Source organism: Syngnathus scovelli, unplaced genomic scaffold (assembly GCF_024217435.2).
Source record: "Syngnathus scovelli strain Florida unplaced genomic scaffold, RoL_Ssco_1.2 HiC_scaffold_32, whole genome shotgun sequence".
NCBI classification, from domain to species: domain Eukaryota; kingdom Metazoa; phylum Chordata; class Actinopteri; order Syngnathiformes; family Syngnathidae; genus Syngnathus; species Syngnathus scovelli.
In genome coordinates this window covers 875,429-901,184 of record NW_026061412.1, presented here as the reverse complement: position 1 = coordinate 901,184, position 25,756 = coordinate 875,429, and the positions used below count along the sequence as shown (strand labels likewise).

The 25,756-nt window shown below is 49.2% G+C and overlaps 1 long non-coding RNA gene across 1 annotated transcript; it reads right to left on the bottom strand.

The window, feature by feature from the left end:
• Positions 1-11,822: 11,822 nt before the first annotated feature.
• On the bottom strand, positions 11,823-12,506 carry LOC137840014 (uncharacterized). The gene is made up of 2 exons (XR_011086405.1): positions 12,403-12,506; positions 11,823-12,032 (listed from the first exon to the last, which is right to left on the bottom strand). It is a non-coding gene; the product is annotated as an uncharacterized lncRNA (long non-coding RNA).
• Between the last annotated feature and the right edge of the window lie 13,250 nt (positions 12,507-25,756).

Here is a 25,756-nt window from a genome sequence, read left to right as displayed (position 1 = left end):
TGTTGTTCAGTGCAGGATGGTGTTGTTCAGTGCGGCATGGTGTTGTTCAATGCAGGATCGTGTTGTTCAGTGCAGCATGGTGTTGTTCAGTGCAGCATGGTGTTGTTCAGTGCGGCATGGTGTTGTTCAATGCGGCATGGTGTTGTTCAGTGCGGGATGGTGTTGTTCAGTGCGGCATGGTGTTTTTCAGTGCGGCATAATGTTGTTCAGTGCAGCATGGTGTTGTTCAGTGCGGCATGGTGTTGTTCAGTGCGACATAATGTTGTTCAGTGCGGCATAATGTTGTTCAGTGCGGCATGGTGTTGTTCAGTGCGGCATGGTGTTGTTCAGTGCGGCATGGTGTTGTTCAGTGCGGCATGGTGTTGTTCAGTGCGGCATGGTGTTGTTCAGTGCAGGATGGTGTTGTTCAGTGCAGGATGGTGTTGTTCAATGCGGCATGGTGTTGTTCAGTGCGGGATGGTGTTGTTCAGTGCAGGATGGTGTTGTTCAGTGCGGCATGGTGTTGTTCAGTGCGGAATGGTGTTGTTCAGTGCGGCATGGTGTTGTTCAGTGCGGCATGGTGTTGTTCAGTGCAGGATGGTGTTGTTCAATGCGGGATGGTGTTGTTCAGTGCGGGATGGTGTTGTTCAGTGCAGGATGGTGTTGTTCAGTGCGGCATGGTGTTGTTCAATGCGGCATGGTGTTGTTCAGTGCAGGATGGTGTTGTTCAGTGCGGCATGGTGTTGTTCAATGCGGCATGGTGTTGTTCAATGCGGCATGGTGTTGTTCAGTGCGGCATGGTGTTGTTCAGTGCGGCATGGTGTTGTTCAGTGCAGCGTAATGTTGTTCAGTGCGGCATGGTGTTGTTCAGTGCGGCATGGTGTTGTTCAGTGCGGCATGGTGTTGTTCAATGCGGCATGGTGTTGTTCAGTGCAGGATGGTGTTGTTCAGTGCGGCATGGTGTTGCTCAGTGCGGCATGGTGTTGTTCAGTGCGGGATGGTGTTGTTCAGTGCGGCATGGTGTTGTTCAGTGCGGCATGGTGTTGTTCAGTGCGGCATGGTGTTGTTCAGTGCGGCATAATGTTGTTCAGTGCGCCATAATGTTGTTCAGTGCGGCATGGTGTTGTTCAGTGCGGGATGGTGTTGTTCAGTGCGGCATGGTGTTGTTCAGTGCGGCATGGTGTTGTTCAATGCGGGATCGTGTTGTTCAGTGCGGCATGGTGTTGTTCAGTGCGGCATGGTGTTGTTCAGTGCGGCATGGTGTTGTTCAGTGCGGCATGGTGTTGTTCAGTGCGGCATAATGTTGTTCAGTGCGGCATAATGTTGTTCAGTGCGGGATGGTGTTGTTCATTGCGGCATGGTGTTGTTCAGTGCGGCATGGTGTTGTTCAGTGCGGCATGGTGTTGTTCAGTGCGGGATGGTGTTGTTCAGTGCAGGATGGTGTTGTTCAGTGCGGCATGGTGTTGTTCAATGCGGCATGGTGTTGTTCAGTTCGGGATGGTGTTGTTCAGTGCGGCATGGTGTTGTTCAGTGCGGCATAATGTTTTTCAGTGCGGCATGTTGTTGTTCAGTGCGGCATGGTGTTGTTCAGTGCAGCATAATGTTGTTCAGTGTGGCATGGTGTTGTTCAGTGCGGAATGGTGTTGTTCAGTGCGGCATGGTGTTGTTCAGTGCGGCATGGTGTTGTTCAGTGCGGCATGGTGTTGTTCAGTGCGGCATGGTGTTCAATGCGGGATCGTGTTGTTCAGTGCGGCATGGTGTTGTTCAGTGCGGCATGGTGTTGTTCAGTGCGGCATGGTGTTGTTCAGTGCGGCATGGTGTTGTTCAGTGCGGCATGGTGTTGTTCAGTGCGGCTTGGTGTTGTTCATTTCGGCATAATGTTGTTCAGTGCGGCATAATGTTGTTCAGTGCGGCATGGTGTTGTTCAGTGCGGCATGGTGTTGTTCAGTGCGGCATAATGTTGTTCAGTAAGCCATAATGTTGTTCAGTGCGGCATGGTGTTGTTCAGTGCGGGATGGTGTTGTTCAGTGCAGGATGGTGTTCTTCAGTGCGGGATGGTGTTGTTCAGTGCAGGATGGTGTTGTTCAGTGCGGCATGGTGTTGTTCAGTGCGGAATGGTGTTGTTCAGTGCGGCATGGTGTTGTTCAGTGCGGCATGGTGTTGTTCAGTGCAGGATGGTGTTGTTCAATGCGGGATGGTGTTGTTCAGTGCGGGATGGTGTTGTTCAGTGCAGGATGGTGTTGTTCAGTGCGGCATGGTGTTGTTCAATGCGGCATGGTGTTGTTCAGTGCAGGATGGTGTTGTTCAGTGCGGCATGGTGTTGTTCAATGCGGCATGGTGTTGTTCAATGCGGCATGGTGTTGTTCAGTGCGGCATGGTGTTGTTCAGTGCGGCATGGTGTTGTTCAGTGCAGCGTAATGTTGTTCAGTGCGGCATGGTGTTGTTCAGTGCGGAATGGTGTTGTTCAGTGCGGCATGGTGTTGTTCAGTGCGGGATGGTGTTGTTCAGTGCGGCATGGTGTTGCTCAGTGCGGCATGGTGTTGTTCAGTGCGGGATGGTGTTGTTCAGTGCGGCATGGTGTTGTTCAGTGCGGCATGGTATTGTTCAGTGCGGCATGGTGTTGTTCAGTGCGGCATAATGTTGTTCAGTGCGCCATAATGTTGTTCAGTGCGGCATGGTGTTGTTCAGTGCGGGATGGTGTTGTTCAGTGCAGGATGGTGTTGTTCAGTGCGGCATGGTGTTGTTCAATGCGGGATCGTGTTGTTCAGTGCGGCATGGTGTTGTTCAGTGCGGCATGGTGTTGTTCAGTGCGGCATGGTGTTGTTCAGTGCGGCATGGTGTTGTTCAGTGCGGCATAATGTTGTTCAGTGCGGCATAATGTTGTTCAGTGCGGCATAATGTTGTTCAGTGCGGCATAATGTTGTTCAGTGCGGCATAATGTTGTTCAGTGCGGCATAATGTTGTTCAGTGCGGGATGGTGTTGTTCATTGCGGCATGGTGTTGTTCAGTGCGGCATGGTGTTGTTCAGTGCGGCATGGTGTTGTTCAGTGCGGGATGGTGTTGTTCAGTGCAAGATGGTGTTGTTCAGTGCGGCATGGTGTTGTTCAATGCGGCATGGTGTTGTTCAGTTCGGGATGGTGTTGTTCAGTGCGGCATGGTGTTGTTCAGTGCGGCATGGTGTTGTTCAGTGCGGCATAATGTTTTTCAGTGCGGCATGTTGTTGTTCAGTGCGGCATGGTGTTGTTCAGTGCAGCATAATGTTGTTCAGTGCGGCATGGTGTTGTTCAGTGCAGCATAATGTTGTTCAGTGCGGCATGGTGTTGTTCAGTGCGGCATGGTGTTGTTCAGTGCGGCATGGTGTTGTTCAGTGCGGGATGGTGTTCAATGCGGGATCGTGTTGTTCAGTGCGGCATGGTGTTGTTCAGTGCGGCATGGTGTTGTTCAGTGCGGCATGGTGTTGTTTAGTGCGGCATGGTGTTGTTCATTTCGGCATAATGTTGTTCAGTGCGGCATAATGTTGTTTAGTGCGGCATGGTGTTGTTCAGTGCGGGATGGTGTTGTTCAGTGCGTTATAATGTTGTTCAGTGCGGCATGGTGTTGTTCAGTGCGGCATGGTGTTGTTCAGTGCGGCATGGTGTTGTTCAGTGCGGCATAATGTTGTTCAGTGCGGCATAATGTTGTTCAGTGCGGGATGGTGTTGTTCAGTGCGGGATGGTGTTGTTCAGTGCGGCATGGTGTTCAATGCGGAATGGTGTTGTTCAGTGCAGGATGGTGTTGTTCAGTGCGGCATGGTGTTGTTCAGTGCGGCATGGTGTTGTTCAGTGCGGAATGGTGTTGTTCAGTGCGGCATGGTGTTGTTCAGTGCAGGATGGTGTTGTTCAGTGCAGGATGGTGTTGTTCAATGCGGCATTGTGTTGTTCAGTGCGGGATGGTGTTGTTCAGTGCAGGATGGTGTTGTTCAGTGCGGCATGGTGTTGTTCAGTGCGGAATGGTGTTGTTCAGTGCGGCATGGTGTTGTTCAGTGCGGCATGGTGTTGTTCAGTGCAGGATGGTGTTGTTCAATGCGGGATGGTGTTGTTCAGTGCGGGATGGTGTTGTTCAGTGCAGGATGGTGTTGTTCAGTGCGGCATGGTGTTGTTCAATGCGGCATGGTGTTGTTCAGTGCAGGATGGTGTTGTTCAGTGCGGCATGGTGTTGTTCAATGCGGCATGGTGTTGTTCAATGCGGCATGGTGTTGTTCAGTGCGGCATGGTGTTGTTCAGTGCGGCATGGTGTTGTTCAGTGCAGCGTAATGTTGTTCAGTGCGGCATGGTGTTGTTCAGTGCGGAATGGTGTTGTTCAGTGCGGCATGGTGTTGTTCAGTGCGGGATGGTGTTGTTCAGTGCGGCATGGTGTTGCTCAGTGCGGCATGGTGTTGTTCAGTGCGGGATGGTGTTGTTCAGTGCGGCATGGTGTTGTTCAGTGCGGCATGGTATTGTTCAGTGCGGCATGGTGTTGTTCAGTGCGGCATAATGTTGTTCAGTGCGCCATAATGTTGTTCAGTGCGGCATGGTGTTGTTCAGTGCGGGATGGTGTTGTTCAGTGCAGGATGGTGTTGTTCAGTGCGGCATGGTGTTGTTCAATGCGGGATCGTGTTGTTCAGTGCGGCATGGTGTTGTTCAGTGCGGCATGGTGTTGTTCAGTGCGGCATGGTGTTGTTCAGTGCGGCATGGTGTTGTTCAGTGCGGCATAATGTTGTTCAGTGCGGCATAATGTTGTTCAGTGCGGCATAATGTTGTTCAGTGCGGCATAATGTTGTTCAGTGCGGCATAATGTTGTTCAGTGCGGCATAATGTTGTTCAGTGCGGGATGGTGTTGTTCATTGCGGCATGGTGTTGTTCAGTGCGGCATGGTGTTGTTCAGTGCGGCATGGTGTTGTTCAGTGCGGGATGGTGTTGTTCAGTGCAAGATGGTGTTGTTCAGTGCGGCATGGTGTTGTTCAATGCGGCATGGTGTTGTTCAGTTCGGGATGGTGTTGTTCAGTGCGGCATGGTGTTGTTCAGTGCGGCATGGTGTTGTTCAGTGCGGCATAATGTTTTTCAGTGCGGCATGTTGTTGTTCAGTGCGGCATGGTGTTGTTCAGTGCAGCATAATGTTGTTCAGTGCGGCATGGTGTTGTTCAGTGCAGCATAATGTTGTTCAGTGCGGCATGGTGTTGTTCAGTGCGGCATGGTGTTGTTCAGTGCGGCATGGTGTTGTTCAGTGCGGGATGGTGTTCAATGCGGGATCGTGTTGTTCAGTGCGGCATGGTGTTGTTCAGTGCGGCATGGTGTTGTTCAGTGCGGCATGGTGTTGTTTAGTGCGGCATGGTGTTGTTCATTTCGGCATAATGTTGTTCAGTGCGGCATAATGTTGTTTAGTGCGGCATGGTGTTGTTCAGTGCGGGATGGTGTTGTTCAGTGCGTTATAATGTTGTTCAGTGCGGCATGGTGTTGTTCAGTGCGGCATGGTGTTGTTCAGTGCGGCATGGTGTTGTTCAGTGCGGCATAATGTTGTTCAGTGCGGCATAATGTTGTTCAGTGCGGGATGGTGTTGTTCAGTGCGGGATGGTGTTGTTCAGTGCGGCATGGTGTTCAATGCGGAATGGTGTTGTTCAGTGCAGGATGGTGTTGTTCAGTGCGGCATGGTGTTGTTCAGTGCGGCATGGTGTTGTTCAGTGCGGAATGGTGTTGTTCAGTGCGGCATGGTGTTGTTCAATGCGGCATGGTGTTGTTCAGTGCGGCATGGTGTTGTTCAGTGCGGCATGGTGTTGTTCAGTGCGGCATGGTGTTGTTCAGTGCGGCATGGTGTTGTTCAGTGCGGCATGGTGTTGTTCAGTGCGGAATGGTGTTGTTCAGTGCGGCATGGTGTTGTTCAGTGTGGGATGGTGTTGTTCAATGCGGGATCGTGTTGTTCAGTACGGGGTGGTGTTGTTCAGTGCAGGATGGTGTTGTTCAGTGCAGGATGGTGCTGTTCAATGCGGCATGGTGTTGTTCAATGCAGGATCGTGTTGTTCAGTGCAGCATGGTGTTGTTCAGTGCAGCATGGTGTTGTTCAGTGCGGCATGGTGTTGTTCAATGCGGCATGGTGTTGTTCAGTGCGGGATGGTGTTGTTCAGTGCGGCATGGTGTTTTTCAGTGCGGCATAATGTTGTTCAGTGCAGCATGGTGTTGTTCAGTGCGGCATGGTGTTGTTCAGTGCGACATAATGTTGTTCAGTGCGGCATAATGTTGTTCAGTGCGGCATGGTGTTGTTCAGTGCGGCATGGTGTTGTTCAGTGCGGCATGGTGTTGTTCAGTGCGGCATGGTGTTGTTCAGTGCAGGATGGTGTTGTTCAGTGCAGGATGGTGTTGTTCAATGCGGCATTGTGTTGTTCAGTGCGGGATGGTGTTGTTCAGTGCAGGATGGTGTTGTTCAGTGCGGCATGGTGTTGTTCAGTGCGGAATGGTGTTGTTCAGTGCGGCATGGTGTTGTTCAGTGCGGCATGGTGTTGTTCAGTGCAGGATGGTGTTGTTCAATGCGGGATGGTGTTGTTCAGTGCGGGATGGTGTTGTTCAGTGCAGGATGGTGTTGTTCAGTGCGGCATGGTGTTGTTCAATGCGGCATGGTGTTGTTCAGTGCAGGATGGTGTTGTTCAGTGCGGCATGGTGTTGTTCAGTGCGGCATAATGTTGTTCAGTGCGGGATGGTGTTGTTCAGTGCAAGATGGTGTTGTTCAGTGCGGCATGGTGTTGTTCAGTGCGGCATGGTGTTGTTCAGTGCGGCATAATGTTTTTCAGTGCGGCATGTTGTTGTTCAGTGCGGCATGGTGTTGTTCAGTGCAGCATAATGTTGTTCAGTGCGGCATGGTGTTGTTCAGTGCAGCATAATGTTGTTCAGTGCGGCATGGTGTTGTTCAGTGCGGCATGGTGTTGTTCAGTGCGGGATGGTGTTCAATGCGGGATCGTATTGTTCAGTGCGGCATGGTGTTGTTCAGTGCGGCATGGTGTTGTTCAGTGCGGCATGTTGTTGTTTAGTGCGGCATGGTGTTGTTCATTTCGGCATAATGTTGTTCAGTGCGGCATAATGTTGTTTAGTGCGGCATGGTGTTGTTCAGTGCGGGATGGTGTTGTTCAGTGCGTTATAATGTTGTTCAGTGCGGCATGGTGTTGTTCAGTGCGGCATGGTGTTGTTCAGTGCGGCATGGTGTTGTTCAGTGCGGCATAATGTTGTTCAGTGCGGCATAATGTTGTTCAGTGCGGGATGGTGTTGTTCAGTGCGGCATGGTGTTGTTCAATGCGGCATGGTGTTGTTCAGTGCGGCATGGTGTTGTTCAGTGCGGCATGGTGTTCAATGCGGAATGGTGTTGTTCAGTGCAGGATGGTGTTGTTCAGTGCGGCATGGTGTTGTTCAGTGCGGCATAATGTTGTTCAGTGCGGCATGGTGTTGTTCAGTGCGGCATGGTGTTGTTCAGTGCGGCATGGTGTTGTTCAGTGCGGCATGGTGTTGTTCAGTGCGGCATGGTGTTGTTCAGTGCGGCATGGTGTTGTTCAGTGCGGCATAATGTTCAGTGCGGCATAATGTTGTTCAGTGCGGCATAATGTTGTTCAGTGCGGCATGGTGTTGTTCAGTGCGGGATGGTGTTGTTCAGTGCAGGATGGTGTTGTTCAGTGCGGCATGGTGTTCAGTGCGGGATGGTGTCTTTCAGTGCGGCATGGTGTCGTTCAGTGCGGCATGGTGTCTTTCAGTGCGGCATGGTGTCGTTCAGTGAGGCATGGTGTTGTTCAGTGCGGCATGGTGTTGTTTAGTGCGGCATGGTGTTGTTCAGTGCGGGATGGTGTTGTTCAGTGTGGCATGGTGTTCAGTGCGGCATGGTGTTGTTCAGTGCGGTATCGTGTTGTTCAGTGCGGTATCGTGTTTCTCAGTGCGGTATCGTGTTGTTCAGTGCAGTATCGTTGTGTTGTTCGTATTGTGTTGTGTTGTTCGTAATGTGTTGTGTTGTTCGTATTGTGTTGTGTTGTTCGTATTGTGTTGTGTTGTTCGTATTGTGTTGTGTTGTTCATATTGTGTTGTTCATATTGTGTTGAGTTGTTCGTATTGTGTTGTGTTGTTCGTATTGTGTTGCCTTTAACACTTAGCCTCTAACACTTAGCCTCTAACACTTAGCCTCTAGCATCTAGAAGGTAAATAAATAGGAAGGAAGGACTCACCGGTGACGTCTTCGCCCACGTCCAAGCGTTGTACTTTGTATTTTCATCCTTCTGACAGTGGAAAACATAGCCAACAAACACCGTGGAACCTAAACGAATGAAAGAAAACTATCATTTGGCCACAACCAACATTCACAGATACAACACAATGTGACGTGCGGGGTTGAGGTTAAAGGTTGAGTGAAGGGCCCTCGTTTTAAACTACTTTTTTGAAAAGGATTGGGAACAAGTAAGACGTATTTAATTTATTTAATGGGGAGTAGTAAGAGCTATTGAATTTAATCTATGTATTATATTCTATTGTATTGTATTCTGTTGTATTCTTTTGGATTGTATTCACACTAACCCCACTAAAACTTCAGCCCACAAAAACTCGCCTCTGGCGCCTAGCCTCTGGCACTTAGCCTCTAACACTTAGCCTTTAACACTTAGCCTTTAACACTTAGCCTTTAACACTTAGCCTTTAACACTTAGCCTTTAACACTTAGCCTTTAACACTTAGCCTAGAAGGTGAATAAATAGGGTTAAAGGTTGAGTGAAGGGCCCTCGTTTTAAACTACTGTTTTGAAAAGGAGTGGGAACAAGTAAGACGTATTTAATTTATTTAATGGGAAGTAGTAAGACTTATTAAATTTATTTAATCTACTTTTCTTCCCAGGCAAATTCCAAATTTCCAAAGTGAATGAAGGAATGAAGTCCTTTAAATTATGATTTTGTATAAATACTAGGCATTAACACAAAATCGACGGCACAAAATGGGCAGACTTTACTTGTTTGAAAAGGACTGGTTACAAGACAGACTTTTTTAATTTATTTAATGGGAAGAAGACTTAGTTTAATTGATCTATTTTTGTTCCCTGGCAAAATTCGATTTGCTGCAATTCCAAATTTCCAAAGTGAATGAAGGCAAGAAGTCGTTTAAATTATGATTTTGTTTAAATACTAGGCATGGACACAAAATCTACGGCACAAAATGGGCAGACTTTACTTGTTTGAAGAGGACTGGTTACAAGACAGACTTTTCTGATTTATTTATTGGGAAGAAGACTTATTTAGTTTATTTAATCTATTTTTGTTCCCTGGCAAAATTGGATTTGCTGAAACTGTATTTTGCCAAATCTTGCCTTGAGACCTGATAGGAAGTATTAAACGCTTAGTTAAATCAATACAAGTTGGTAGTAAGAGCGAGTAATGTTGGTTGAACCGATGAATGAAGGTTGAAAGCAATTTAAATTATGACTTTGTATAAATACTAGATATTAACAGAACATCTACTGCGCGAAATGGGCAGAGTTTACTTGTTTGAGAAGGAGTGGCTTATTCAAAACTAAGATTTATTTAATCTGTTTGTTCCCAGGCAAAATTGGATGTGATGCAATTCCAAATTTCACCACATGACGGTGCCCAATTTCGACTTCATAGGACATATTAAACACTTAGCTTGTTATTATGTTCAAGGTAATCAGATTTGTTTATTATTCTAATGGCCTCTTCAAAACTATTCTGGATTACTACTTTGGATCTATTCTACATTACTTGGCAACAACATACTCTGTAACAGATTAGGCAGTATAATCATATATGTTAACTTGAGAGTGCCCACACTCAATCTACTTATCGTGATGTGTTAAATCAATTACTGTTAGACATTATTTGTCTGATAATCTACCAAATCTTTGAATTGAAGAATTTGTGATTTAATTAATAGCTTGTTCAGGGTAATCAGACTTGTATATAATTCTAATGGCCTTCTTTTGAAAACTATTCTGAATTACAACTTTGGATCTTATATTACTTTGCAACAATCTACTCGGTGACAGATTAGGCAGTATAATCACATATGTTAACTTCAGTGCCCACACTGTATTTATTTATGGTTATTTGTTAAATCAAGTACTGTTAGACATGAAATAGGAAGTGTTTAACATAAATGTTATGGCTACTCACCATTGTAGCTCGCTCCTGGTCAATGATATGAGCCTCTTCTTGCAGTGGAAAACTTGCAGCCAACAAACACCGTGGAACCTAAAGGAATGAAATTAAACATTAACATTTCGCCTGGACCAACATTCACACGTACAACGCAACGCGGCTACACTTCTGCTATTACAAACGTAAATCTCCTTAAACACAACGAGTGTTACTTACCGTGTACGCTCTAGGCAAAATTGGATGTGATGCAATTCCAAATCTATCTGAAACGGCAGTTAAAAGTAGAGTTACATCAAGTTTTCTTTTTTAATCAACACAATCATTTACAACCGTTGACCAGAAAGAATCGTCGAAATTCGACGTCCCCCACAAACGCCACGCTCACTCGCTTTTCAGGGCAACAAAAGTACTTCTTTTTAAAAACGATGAGTTGTACTTACCGTGTACGCTCTGGACGGTCCAGTTGCAAGCAGAAAATAAAAATATTTCTCTTGTTAGTCGTATGTTACCATCCGCTGTGTCTTTGTCAACATCGCCGCCATTTTCCTACTTCCTGCTGCGAGCCACGCCCACGGATTTAAATTTGGGCGGAAGCTCTTTCCATTGGCGTCGTTTTCGCGTATAGCAAATCCGATTGGTTGGGAAGGGGGCACGGTTATGCAGCCGAGGGGTCCTGTGATCGGTGGGATGTAAAGTAGGCGTCGACGTCACGTCCGCGTCACGTGACCACGACGTGGCAGACGTCATATAGCAACCGCTGTTTTGTTTAGTAGACTTACAGTTGTTATGCATTGACATAATGGCGCACACACCAAATAGATTTAAATAAATTAAATAATTCTTCTGCCCACTCTCTTTTAAACAAGTTAACTCTCCCCGCGGATTTGAATTCCGGCGAAAGTTACGCCCATCGACGTCACGTGTCACGTGACCACGACGTGGCAGATGTCATATAGCAACCGCTGTTTTGTTTAGTAGATTTACAGTTGTTATGCATTGGCATAATGGTGTGCACTCAAAATAGATTTAAATAAATTAAATATTTCTTCTGCCCACTCCCTTTTAAACAAGTTAACTCTGCCCACGTCCATTGACGTCTTGTCTGCGTCACGTGACCACGACGTAGTGACGTCATATAGTAACCGCTGTTTTGATCAGTAGACTTAGTTATTATGCGTTGACATAATGGCGCACTGGTTAGCATGGCCACCTCTTAAGCATGATGTTGCGGGTTCGACGCCTGATCAATGTTAGCATGGAGTGAGCTGAAGTGCATGGCGCTGAAGATTTGAATCTTTGAAATGCGCTGAGGTCTGACATATCAGGCAGAATGGTTTGCCATCACGTTCAACAAAAAATAGAAACTTTCCCACTCTGATTAAAACGTCCTGTGTTCATCTACGTATTTTCGTTTTGCTGTGCATCTTTTCCCTGCCATTTCGAGAGCCCAATTGACACTCATAGTTTAAAGAAATGTGTTTGCCCATCCTACTTTGTGGAATTTCACCACATGCGCTTTTGACCAAAATACCAAATTGAACTCAAGTGAAGCCAACACGCACAACCCCCCACACACACACAAATGTTGATATGAACATAAAAGAGCCGCATGCGGTTCGGGAGTTGCGGCTTGGCCAAACCTGTACTATACAACTTTATTTGTATAAAATTTTCACAACAGCTGTCACACAAACAAAGCGGGAAAAACCGAAGACGTGCGTGTTCCGCCCACGCTGGATTTATTTGCACCTTTGAAAAGACACCGTATTGCCGCAGATGTGGCAAAGAGTACTTTTGGGCATCTGAGGAAGGATGTCCAAAGCATCACGTCACCTGCTCTGGTAGGCATGGTGGTGGGACGTTGAGGTCAACCGCTTTGGGGTTGGCTGAATCTTTGATCGCAGGATGCCACACACTTGAAGACAGAAGCAGAAAAGCAGAGCTAAATGCAAAATGTACTCACCGGTGACTCCAATTTTTTTCCCCCCTGAAGAAACAGCTGGACGGGTGGCCCCGGCTGGCCAGTGGGACTCTTGTTATTCTGACCCTTTTTAGTGCGCGTTTGGGGCAACAACCGTTTTTTTGTGGCGCTCTCTTCTGGTTCAAAAGTGCCCTGCATGTGAATTTGCTTTTCCTGCCTTCTGATTGGATGAGCGCCGGTGTGACGCGGTGCCTCTGTCACCGTGGCGGGGGGTATACGTTGGCATCGGAGCGTCTGCCAACGTCTGAGACCGGCTGGCAGTGTATCGGAGGTGTCGAGTGCGGTGCCGCTGGAGCTCACTCACCAGCTGGTGTTAGGGCCACAGAATGAAGGCCAAGGAGAAGAATAGAAAGAGAAACAGAAACTTCTCCTCCAATTGTTTGATTTGTCTCTTCTGAGCTTCGATGAATTCTTTCAGCTCTTTGTTCCTCTAGGACGGACAAATGGAAAGTGGCATTCAAAAGCCAGTAAGCGTGCAAGTAAGTGCCGGGCTGGCTTTGGGCCCTTACCTGTTGCGCGCTGTGCAGCAGATCCATTCTCTCTTGGAGGATGCAAGCGTCGCGCTCCCTCAACTCGCACATCAGGGCTCGCTTCCATTGGTCCACGGCGCTCCTAAGCTCTTCTCTCTGATCCGCCGTCAGCACGTCATTCACGCCAGCGTGGCTGGCTTTTTCGCCGTCCGTGGCGGGGCAGTCCCGCTGCGGTAGCGCCTCGTACAACATGGCCTCCAGCTCCAGGATCCTCTGGGCCGCAATCCTCGTCCATCAGTGGTCCGGCGGGAGATTTGAGGGCGGCTTACCTTATGAGCCTGGTCCATGGAACACTTCCTGAAGTCCAACTCTTCATCCAGGTAGCCCTTCTGCTTGCAGAACATATCCTAGCACAGCTCAAGGTCAGAATTGTTGGGGCACATTGCCGGAGTTCCCCTTGGCTGATGTCGCGTGTCTGTCTACCTTCTCACTTTCAATGTCCAACATCTTCTGTTGAAGTGCTGACTTGGTCACTTTGATGTATTCTAACCACTGAGGAAAGGCTGCTGTCACATAAGCAGAATGCGAGAGCGTGCGTGGACGTGCGCGTTACCTTCTCGGCTAGGGTGAGAAGGGTCCTGGCGTGAATCACGACCACCTGCTCCTCGTTGGTGAGATTCTGCAAGAGCCCAAAGGCACAGCGTCAACAAGCTTCTTTCAGCGCAAAGCCTTCCAAAAGTCACATTTGAGCCGCCGAGTCTCGTGGAGTGCGAACATAAGGAGTTCGACATACACTTACGGCGTTATAGCCCAGGATGTCCAGCTTCTTCATCAGATCACTGATGACGATGTCCGGGGGAAAGGCGCAAGGAGCAATGTAAGGTGTTCTGGGACCTCGGGTTAAGGTTAGGGTTGCAAGGGACGCCTTACGTACGCTCACGCCCTCGGCCTCGCAGTAGATCTGCAAAGGGCTGAGGCCGTCTGGGAAACGGACTTGCAGAAACTTCAAGACGGGGGAGCGCCACTCCCTCTCCTGAAAGGCAGAGGCATGCATCCGTCCGTCCGTCCGTCCGTCACATCTCTGGCCTCAAAACGCTTGTGCGAGTCTTCCCACCTCCAGCTCCAGGATGCGGAACTCAAGCAGTTCGTTTTGGTCTCGGATATCCTGGATGTGCTCTTTCAGACGCGCTTCTTCCGCCTCCATCCGCCTGACCTGAAAAGACAGTCAGACCTCATCTGCGGGGCTTCCGGACGGGTGTGACGCCAAGCGACTCCGCCCAGCGCCTTTCTTTCCGTCACCTTTTCGGCCAACTGCTGATTGCTCTGACGCAGCAGCTGCTTCTCCTCCACCCACTTGACATTCTAGAAGAGACAAACGCGTGGACAGCTTTGGAATGTTGTGTCATTTTCATCCACAAATTCTTTGGTTGACTGGAAAATGACATTTGCTTTTCTCCACATTTTCCCAGCCACGTTCATAGGGGGTTGGTCCAGTAATGCCAGACGAATGAGTGACTGAAGAATGTAGCTATTTTGTCTGAGAAAAAGGTGTGCTCATTGATAAGCTTACCTGTCCTTGTTGCTTCAGCGCTGACTCCAGATCTGCTACTCTGCTTTGATAGTGACCCATTTCTACTGTCATGTAACATGGGGGGAAGAGATGGTGCAAATGGTAAAATATGGATTGTTCACAGGAATAAATTGGCAGAGCTGAAATTCCAAATTTGTCCAAAAGATGGCGCCAGACCAAAACATGAGACCAAAAAAGGGGCCAAAATAAGCTAAGCAAGTTAAAATAGAAATAAAACAGGAACACGGTGTCGGATTGTGAGTCACGCATGGACGCACAAATGTGATTTTTACTTTTTGATTTCTTTGCTTGGCTAAAAATGTATTCTGTAACAGCTTAAAGCAATATTGTTAGTCAATTCGATCAAGGGACCCGTCACTATGAGAATAGTGGCGTGACATAAATTGTTTGGAGAAGCACAAATGTGATTTTTACTTCTTGATTTCTTTGCTTGGCTAAAAATTGATTCCCTCTTTCATGAACTGTGTTTTGCAATCGAATTGTTCTGGGATTGAATGATTTTATTAACACGGGTATCAGTGGGTGAAATTGTTCGGTTTCTGGAGTGATTAAGATTTGTAATTCTATTTCATGTTTCTTCAATAAATGTGTTGTGTATATTCATCTACTTTGTTGTGCGCTGATTTGTACTGAATGTACAATCGATGGTTCGGGGTTGATTTGACAATTTGATTAATGTGCGGGGGGTTATTATGGTATAACATAGGACCGTAATAAATAAAAGTAACATCAGACAATTTTAGAGAATTGAATAACTTTCGTAGTTATTTGAGACACGAGTGAATTTCAATCCGTTTGAAAGTTTGCTTCGTCTGAATAAATTAACGGAAGTGTTTGAATCGGATTATCGGTTTGGTGTAGAACTGAAAGTAATTTAATTATTTGAAGGGCGCAGGCCCGTTTCCCCTTTTGACGGGCCGCGTAAAAAGTAACTCCGAACATGTTAGAGAATTAAATAACTTTCGTAGATATTTAAGGGAAGAGTGATTATTGAAAGAGGTGCGTTTGACACTACCATCAGCTTTTCTCTGGTCTGAAAGGAGGAGGAGGGAGGCTCCTCCTCCTCCTTTCAGACCAGAGAACACCCGAGGCTGGGTGAGAACGGGGAGGCTGCGACCCGGCCGGGGGTTGCGGGAAGGGGCGCCACCTTGATCTCCTTCTCGGCGTCGTAGTCCCCTCCGCTGGTCTGGGCTAGCAGAGCGTAGGCTCGTTGCAGCGCTTGATATTCTCGCGTCAGCTGGCGGTAGCGAAGCTCCGCCTCCTCATGCACACACCAATGCAACACAGCACTAGTACCAGAATCAGTCAGACCGGCGACAAAGCACCCGCGACGCAAAGACGAGTCCGATTCCAGGCTGAAGAGGAATGTTTGGCGCCAATACGCTGGCAGAAATGGCGGGCTACCTCTTCGGGTTCCGTGTCGGGGGTTCTGTCGGTGTGAAAAGACAAGGACGATCCGTCCGAGTCCACCAACACGTCTTCGTCGTAGCCGTAAAATGTTTCGATGACCTGCGGGCGCGGAAGCAAACATCTCTCTGAACAAACTGAAGCGACACCTCACGATGAATCGACGAGAGGAACGATAGCGAGAAAAAGGCCATTTCATCTTGCGCAACACCAAGCAGCCGCAAACAAACAGACTCACCTTGCAGGACCTCACGCTTTGTTCCTCCTCAGAGATTCTCGACGTCGGTATCGTAGCAGCAAATCTCTCTCCTGTCGACACAAATAATCCGCCTTTGAGATTCTTTGGATGCAAAGGGAACGAACGGCTCCGGCGCAGAAACAAACGCGACTCACGATGACATTTCTGACATGAGCTCCTGTCTCCAGAGCCTGAAAAACCCGTCACCGGCGATGATTGGAGGGACGCTCGTCTTTTCCAAAAGTGACAACTACAGGGTGTGTCAGGGTTTTCCAGATTATCTTTATCGTATGATTATGTTGCTTTGACTTTGACTGCAACCTGTAATAAATAATATTATTTATCCCTTATTTATCCCTATCGCTTATCCCTTCCTACACAAAGTCGTAAAACATCCCTTGCTATGTTTTGACTAGAGGTCAAGGGCTTTCTCTATTCAATCCACTCTTACACCCACCCTGTTTCTCTTAATAAAAATGCTCGTGCGGGAGCCGAGAGTCAGACTTCATTCGTACAACGGATGGACTCTCCACCTGCAGGTGTCCAAAAGAACTTACTTGTCTCCCGTGTGGTTCTTGCAAAATAAGTTGGAGCGAGCGCAACTCTAACAGGGTGCATTTTGCCACTAGCTGCCTACGGACAATGACGTCGCGCTCGCGGCTCATGGTTGACGGGCTGAGCAGCCGGGCGAGTCCGTCGTTTTCAGCGCACAGCGAGTGGCAAAGGCGCTGACAAAACGGGAGCTTTGAGCTGCTGAAAACGGCAAAACAAGTCTAAAGCGTGTTCAAACGCGTGCGCACAATGCTCCTGCTTGAAAGGTCGGAGTTTAAGGGGCCAATTTTTTGGATGGCGGCCGCCGGCCAAGCTTTGGACGGAAAAGGTTTCCTGGCGACAGCGAGCGAGCGCGGCGCTGCCGTACGTGCACCGAGTCACCTGCCTGAAGACCTTGGACAAGTCGTCGATGATGTGCCGCTGCTCCACAACTTGAAGGAACTCCATTTCACCGTCCTGCTGGCCGCAACCGCGCTCCAGGTCATTGAGCGAACTAGGCCTTCTCTGTGGAACACAAATGCAGTGGACTCTGTTGGCACGCCGCCGTTGTCCGCGTCGACTTACCAAGCTTGCCATCTCCTCGTTCTCCTGGGTGACAAAGCGCACTTTGTTTTCAAGGCGACACAGCACCAGTGAGAGTTCTTCATTCTTCCTGCTCAGGCGTTTGTTTTTGTACAGGAGTGGCAGAAACTGGCTTTCTGTTTCTCTCAGTCGCTTAAGCTGCAAGCATGAAGTGCGGGATGCGAAAGACGCACAACACGCGGGCCAGAACGTATCCATTCCTTTTGCATCGGTTTGAACGGAATCGTGGCTTTGGCTCCCAATAAAAGACATCTACCAGGCAACCGACTCGCCGCGCCGCTCAACTAATAAGCAAGCGCAATGGGTGCCTCGCTGGATGGCGCGCATCAAACGTAGCGCAAACCTTCAAGCGTGCCGTCAATAAATTACCAGTTCATTGCGCTCTTCAGAAAGCAGGGCGTTTCGATCCTCCAGTTTCCTGATGACTGCGCTGAGCTCAGCGATTTTCAGATGAAACCTTCGCGTGTCCCGATCCTCCTGAGACTGAAAACGCCCCGCAACACACACACACAACCACTCGTTCAAAGTTCAAAACTGTTTTTGTGCTACCTTCCTCCAGCAACGAACTAAGTCATGCGTACTGCAAGTGTGTGATGAGGTGGCTTACGCTATGAAGAGGATTGCTAGTAGCGCCGTTGACCCCACTTCCAGGGTAGTTTAGGCCCGCCCTTTGGGAATCCCTCAGGGCAGCGATCTGCTGCTCGGCAGCCTGAGTCTGCAGCTGAAGGCGGTGGACGTGGCCGGCCCCAGGGATTTATCCAAAACACTAACCGCTCTGTCTTTCAGCTTGATCTCATCCATCTGGATGTACAAACGGGGAGCGCTCAGGCAGGCGGGCAAACTCATTTGCCAGAATTGTGACAAAAACAAAGAGAGCAACCGGCCAATTTTTATCTTGAATCGACTAGAACACCATTGCTGTGACAAAAGCGAAGCGAGCAACCGGACGTTTTCTTCTTGTGAAATAGAATAGAATAGAATGCCTTAGGTGTCATTGCACTGCAGGTATACAACGAAATTGGGAACATAGCCACGCACCGCGCATCTGATCAGTCCTACCAGTCGGCGGATCTCCCTCTCGCAGTCTCTCTTGGTTCGGCTCAGCTCCTCCCGATGCTGGTGATGAGCCGATCGGAGCTCGGCCGCTCGGGACTGCCAGGCCTGCTGGGCCGCTGCCAGGGCTTCTTCCGCGCTCCTGGTGGAGGCGACACCGCTCGGTCTCCCGACACCGCCGCGTCTCCTCCACTTCCGCCAGCAAAGCGCCCCCGCTCCTCACCTGAGCAGACATTGCGCCACATCGGGCCGTTGAGACCGCAACGGAGCGCCGCGACGCTTACTGGGGACAAGCTACACAATACGGTAGCGGCCGCATCGGAGCCCGACGTGGCGTGCGGATAGTCAGACACGGATTGAGCGGATCACCTTGTCCATGGAGCCGTCCCTCAGGCTGAGGACCAAGGCATTCAGTCGCTGGATCTCTCCATCTTTGATTTTGATCACTCTCATCAGCTCCATTTCATGCTGCCGCAGTAATGTCTCCCTGGTAACGGCTAACTCTTTCTGCTTCTCCTCATGGAGTTTGCTTTTGAGTTCCGTCATGGCGGCGGTGGCACGGTGGTGCTCCGCCCGCAGGTCCTGACTTCTCTCTCTCTCCAGACAGCTGACCTGACATGACTTAGACAAACTTTATTGTCATCTTGTCTGCACATGGTGCATACAAAACGAAATTTCGTTGCACACGGCTTACAACAAAGTAGTGATATTGCAGTTGAATAGAAGTAACATATCCTATGAAAATATATATATACATATACTGTATATATATATATATATTACAAATAAGTATAAAGTGCAGCAGTGCTAATTATGCAATAGTGCAAGTAGGCAAAACAGTATTCAAGAGTGTGCAGAGGAATGCAAACCATGTATTAAACTTCTATTTAAAGGGTTTACACAAGTTCAGTAAAGTTGGTAGTGCGAGATAGTGCAAGATAGAGGTCCGTAGTGTCATAAAGTACAGTTCTGTGAATGTGTGATGCAGAGTTCAGTTTAGAGCTCAACAGTTCTAATGTTCAACAGTCTGATGACAGCAGGGAAAAAGCTGTTGCAGAACCTGGTGGACCTGCAGCGGATTGTGCGAAACCTCTTCCCAGAGGGCAGCAGGGAGAACAGTCCATGGTGGGGGTGTGATGGGTCATTGATGATGTTACGGGCACGGGACATGCAGCGCTGAGATGAAATGTCCTGAATGGAGGGAAGAGGAGCCCCTATGATCCTCTCTGCTGTCCTCACCACTCTCCTCACGTTCTTCCAATCGGAGGCGGTGCAGCCTCCACACCACACAGAGAGTCAGCTTGTCAGAATGCTCTCTATGGTGCTCCTGTAGAACGTCCTCATGATGGGTGGGGGCAGGTGGGCTCTCCTCATCCTCCGCAGGAAGTACAAGCGCTTCTGTGCCCTCTTGATCAGTGCCGTAGTGTTCATAGTCCAGGTGAGGTCTTCTGTGATGTGGACCCCCAGGAATTTGGTGCTGCTGACCACCTCCACAGCTGAGCTGTTGATGATCAGTGGAGCGTGGTGAGGCTGGTTTTTCCTGAAGTCGACGATGATCTCCTTCATCTTCTCCACATTCAGGATCAGGCTGTTGTCTCTGCACCAGCCCACCAGCTGCTCCACCTCCTCTCTGTAGTCCAGGTCGTTGTTGTCTCTGATGAGCCCCACCACCGTTGTGTCGTCTGCGAACTTCACGATGTGATTGGTGGTGAACCTGGGGACGCAGTCGTGTGTCATCAGGGTGAACAGCAGGGGGCTCAGGACGCAGCCCTGAGGGGAGCCTGTGCTGAGGGTGATGACATCAGAGGTGTTCTGTCCGACCCGGACTGACTGAGGTCTGTTGGTGAGGAAGTCTAGCAGCCAGTTGCGAAGGGGGGTGTTGAAGCCCAGGTGTTCCAATTTTCCTACTAGATGCTGTGGGATGATGGTGTTAAACGCTGAGCTGAAGTCCAGGAACAGCATCCGAACATGGGTGTTCTTCTCCTCCAGGTGAGCCAGGCTCAGGTGAAGAACGGAGGAGATGGCGTCCTGAGTGGAGCGGTTTTGCCGGTCGGCAAACTGGAACGGGTCAAATAATGGGGGGAGTCTGGAAACGATGTGATCTTTAAGAAGCCTTTCGAAGCACTTCATCATGACCGGAGTCAGTGCAACAGGCCGGTAATCATTAAATGAGGTGATTTGAGGTTTCTTCGGCACCGGAATGATGGAGGCAGTCTTAAAGCACGCTTGCACTGTGGCTTGGCCCAGCGAGGTGTTAAAAATGTCTGTGATGACCCCAGCCAGCTGACTTGCACATTCCCTGAACACACGCCCAGGAATGTTGTCGGGGCCAGGGGCCTTACGGGGGTTGACTCTCCTCAGGGTCTTCAACACATCGGCGGAGTCAAGGCAGAGTACCTCCTCTTCCTGATGGGGGACAGTTTTAACTGCTGGAGTGCCGTTTAGTGCCTCGAACCTCCCAAAGAAGTTATTTAGACCATTTAGAAAGTCAGCATCAACTTCACCCACCGGGGGGGGAGGGTGAGTTGTAGTCTGTAATCGCCCGTATGCCTTGCCACATACTCCTGGTGTTGTTGGCGTCGTGGAAACGATCCTGAATTTTTCGACTGTGGTCTCGCTTCGCTACCCTGATGGCACGGTTCAAGTTGGCTCTCGCTGTCCTCAGTGTCTCCTTGTCGCCAGACTTGAAGGCAGAGTTCCGTGCTCGTAGCGTTTGACGTACCTCCTCAGTCATCCAGGGTCGTTGGTTGCCCCGGGTGATGATATTCTTAGTGGTGCTGACGTCCTCGGTGCATTTGTTGACGTAGGCTGACACAGTCATGGCACACGCATGTCAAATCTACATCGGGGAAACTGGGAGGGAGGGAGGGAGGGAGGGAGGGAGGGAGGGAGGGCGGGAGGGAGGCAAGCAGGGAGGCAGGCAGGCAGGGAGGCAGGCAGGGAAGCAGGCAGGGAGGAAGGCAGTGTCTGTCTGTTGAGGTTTTCACCTTGTTCTTCTCCTGCTGAAGTTCTAACTGGACGTCCATCAGTTTGGCTCTCAGCTCGTCATTGGCGGCCTGAAAGGCGTCCGTTCGCTCCGCCTTGACCCGCCCTGCCGGAGCTCGTTTGGACATCTCTTACTCGAGTCTCGCCCGGTCGTCAGTCAGAGATCACAACATTTGTACCTGGAGAGCACAAACGCAGCGCTGTTTTCCACTGGCTTCGGACTCAACTTCAATCGGTACCGTAACGTACAACATCATAAACATAGATCTAGCTTGACTTATTCATTGAATAAATGCATTTGGTTCTTCAAAACTGCATCACGCAACATAGCGTGACCGAGACGGCCGTTATCCACCTGCGTGAAGTTATTTGGTGAAATGAATGAGATGTTTAAGACACCATCGTTCTGTCTCTATGTAGATGAAGGGAAATAATCGATTGCTGAAGGTCCAAAGGTGTTGTGATAAACAAATAAACAGATTAGTGACATATTTGTGATAAACATATTAGGCAGGATAATCACATATGTTAACTTGACTGCCCACACTGTATTTATTTATGGTTATTTGTTAAATCGAGTACTGTTAGACATGAAACAGGAAGTGTTTAACATAAATGGACGACGAAAGGGGTACTCACCATTGTAGCTCCTGCTGGTCAATGATACGAGCCTCTTCTTGCAGTGGAAAACATACAGCCAACAAACACCGTGGAACCTAAAGGAAGGAAATTAAACATTAACATTTAGCCTCAACCAACATTCACAGATACAACGCAACGCAAACTACACAAACGTAAATCTTTTTAAACACAATGAGTTGTACTTACCGTGTACGCTCTAGACGGTCCACTTGCAAGCAGAAAATAAAGATATTTCTGTTGATAATCGTCGTGTTTGTATCCGTTGTCTCGCTCAAGGCCATTGCGCCCACAGATTTGAATTTTGGCGAGAGTTCAGCCTATTGACGTCATTTCCGCGGTGTAATACCCGCATATCTGAAACGGCAAAGTTAAGAGTAGAGTTAAATAAAGTTTTTAATCAACGCAATAATTTACAAACGTTGACCAGTCGAAATAATCGTCGAAATTTGGCGTCTGTGGCTGGAAGCAGACGCCGAGTTCGACGTTCCTCCCAAATGCCACACTGCCTCGCTTTTCAGGCCAACAAAAAAACATATTTTTCAAAACAATGAGTTGTAATTACCTTGTACGCTCTAGACGGTCAAGTTGCAAGATGAAAACAAAAATATTTGTCTTGTTAGTCGTCGTGTTACTAACCGCTGTGTCTTGTTTGCCAGCATTGCCGCTTTCCTACTTCCTGTTGCAAGCCACGCCCACGGATTATAATTTTGCCATGAGTTCCGCCTATTGACGTCATGTCCGCGTCGCATGACTGCGACGTAATATTATCTAAAACTGTTTGTGCGGCATGGTGTTGTTCTGTGCGGTATTGTGTTATTCTGTGCGGCGTCGTGTTGTTCTGTGCGGCGTCGTGTTGTTCAGTGCGGCATGTTGTTGTTCAGTGCGGCATGTTGTTGTTCAGTGCGGCATGTTGTTGTTCAGTGCGGCATGGTGTTGTTCAGTGCGGCATGGTGTTGTTCAGTGCGGCATGGTGTTGTTAAGTGCGGCATGGTGTTGTTCAGTGCGGCATGGTGTTGTTCAGTGCGGCATGGTGTTGTTCAGTGCGGCATGGTGTTGTTCAATGCGGCATGGTGTTGTTCAGTGCGGCATGGTGTTGTTCAGTGCGGCATGGTGTTGTTCAGTGCGGCATAATATTGTTCAGTGCGGCGTAATGTTGTTCAGTGGGGCATGGTGTTGTTCAGTGCGGCATGGTGTTGTTCAGTGCGACATGATGTTGTTCAGTGCGGCATAATGTTGTTCAGTGCGGCATAATGTTGTTCAGTGCGGCATAATGTTGTTCAGTGCGGCATAATGTTGTTCAGTGCGGGATGGTGTTGTTCAGTGCGGGATGGTGTTGTTCAGTGCGGCATGGTGTTGTTCAGTGCGGCATGGTGTTGTTCAGTGCGGCATGGTGTTGTTCAGTGCGGCATGGTGTTGTTCAGTGCGGCATGGTGTTGTTCAGTGCGGCATGGTGTTGTTCAGTGCGGCATGGTGTTGTTCAGTGCGGCATGGTGTTGTTCAGTGCGGCATGGTGTTGTTCAGTGCGGCATGGTGTTGTTCAGTGCGGCATGGTGTTGTTCAGTGCGGCATGGTGTTGTTCAGTGCGGCATGGTGTTGTTCAGTGCGGCATGGTGTTCAGTGCGGCATAATGTTGTTCAGTGCGGCATAATGTTGTTCAGTGCGGCATGGTGTCGTTCAGTGCGGCATAATGTTGTTCAGTGCGGCATAATGTTGTTCAGTGCGGTATATTGTTGTTCAGTGGGGCATAATGTTGTTATGCCCCACTGTGCGGCATGGTGTTGTTCAGTGCGGGATGGTGTTGTTCAGTGCGGCATGGTGTTGTTCAGTGCGGCATGGTGTTGTTCAGTGCGGCATGGTGTTGTTCAGTGCGGCATGGTGTTGTTCAGTGCGGCATGGTGTTGTTCAGTGCGGCATGGTGTTGTTCAGTGCGGCATGGTGTTGTTCAGTGCGGCATGGTGTTGTTCAGTGCGGCATGGTGTAGTTCAGTGCGGCATGGTGTTGTTCAGTGCGGCATGGTGTAGTTCAGTGCGGCATGGTGTTGTTCAGTGCGGGATGGTGTTGTTCAGTGCGGCATGGTGTTGTTCAGTGCGGCATGGTGTTGTTCAGTGCGGCATGATGTTGTTCAGTGCGGCATAATGTTGTTCAGTGCGGCATAATGTTGTTCAGTGCGGCATAATGTTGTTCAGTGCGGCATGGTGTTGTTTAGTGCGGGATGGTGTTGTTCAGTGCGGCATGGTGTTGTTCAGTGCGGCATGGTGTTGTTCAGTGCGGCATGGTGTTGTTCAGTGCGGCATGGTGTTGTTCAGTGCGGCATGGTGTTGTTCAGTGCGGCGTCGTGTTGTTCAGTGCGGCGTCGTGTTGTTCAGTGCGGCGTCGTGTTGTTCAGTGCGGCGTCGTGTTGTTCAGTGCGGCGTGGTGTTGTTCAGTGCAGCATGGTGTTGTTCAGTGCGGCATGGTGTTGTTAAGTGCGGCATGGTGTTGTTCAGTGCGGCGTAATGTTGTTCAGTGGGGCATGGTGTTGTTCAGTGCGGCATGGTGTTGTTCAGTGCGGCATGGTGTTGTTCAGTGCGGCATGGTGTTGTTCAGTGCGGCATGGTGTTGTTCAGTGCGGCATGGTGCTGTTCAGTGCGGCATGGTGCTGTTCAGTGCGGCATGGTGCTGTTCAGTGCGGCATGGTGTTGTTCAGTGCGGCATGGTGTTGTTCAGTGCGGCATGGTGTTGTTCAGTGCGGCATGGTGTTGTTCAGTGCGGCATGGTGTTGTTCAGTGCGGCATGGTGTTGTTCAGTGCGGCATGGTGTTGTTCAGTGCGGCATAATGTTGTTCAGTGCGGCATAATGTTGTTCAGTGCGGCATAATGTTGTTCAGTGCGGCATAATGTTGTTCAGTGCGGCATAATGTTGTTCAGTGCGGCATAATGTTGTTCAGTGCGGGATGGTGTTGTTCAGTGCGGCATGGTGTTGTTCAGTGCGGCATGGTGTTGTTCAGTGCGGCATGGTGTTGTTCAGTGCGGCATGGTGTTGTTCAGTGCGGCATGGTGTTGTTCAGTGCGGCATGGTGTTGTTCAGTGCGGCATGGTGTTGTTCAGTGCGGCATGGTGTTGTTCAGTGCGGGATGGTGTTGTTCAGTGCGGGATGGTGTTGTTCAGTGCGGCATGGTGTTCAGTGCGGCATAATGTTGTTCAGTGCGGCATAATGTTGTTCAGTGCGGCATGGTGTTGTTCAGTGCGGCATAATGTTGTTCAGTGCGGCATAATGTTGTTCAGTGCGGTATAATGTTGTTCAGTGCTGCATGGTGTTGTTCAGTGCTGCATGGTGTTGTTCAGTGCGGCATGGTGTTGTTCAGTGCGGCATGGTGTTGTTCAGTGCGGCATGGTGTTGTTCAGTGCGGCATGGTGTTGTTCAGTGCGGCATGGTGTTGTTCAGTGCGGCATGGTGTTGTTCAGTGCGGCATGGTGTTGTTCAGTGCGGCATGGTGTTGTTCAGTGCGGCATGGTGTTGTTCAGTGCGGCATGGTGTTGTTCAGTGCGGCATGGTGTTGTTCAGTGCGGCATGGTGTTGTTCAGTGCGGCATGGTGTTGTTCAGTGCGGCATGGTGTAGTTCAGTGCGGCATGGTGTTGTTCAGTGCGGGATGGTGTTGTTCAGTGCGGCATGGTGTTGTTCAGTGCGGCATGGTGTTGTTCAGTGCGGCATGGTGTTGTTCAGTGCGACATGATGTTGTTCAGTGCGGCATGATGTTGTTCAGTGCGGCATGATGTTGTTCAGTGCGGCATAATGTTGTTCAGTGCGGCATGGTGTTGTTTAGTGTGGGATGGTGTTGTTCAGTGCGGCATGGTGTTGTTCAGTGCGGCATGGTGTTGTTCAGTGCGGCATGGTGTGGCATGGTGTTGTTCAGTGCGGCATGGTGTTGTTCAGTGCGGCATGGTGTTGTTCAGTGCGGCATGGTGTTGTTCAGTGCGGCATGGTGTTGTTCAGTGCGGCATGGTGTTTTTCAGTGCGGCATAATGTTGTTTAGTGCGGCATAATGTTGTTTAGTGCGGCATAATGTTGTTCAGTGCGGCATAATGTTGTTCAGTGCGGCATAATGTTGTTCAGTGCGGCATAATGTTGTTCAGTGCGGGATGGTGTTGTTCAGTGCGG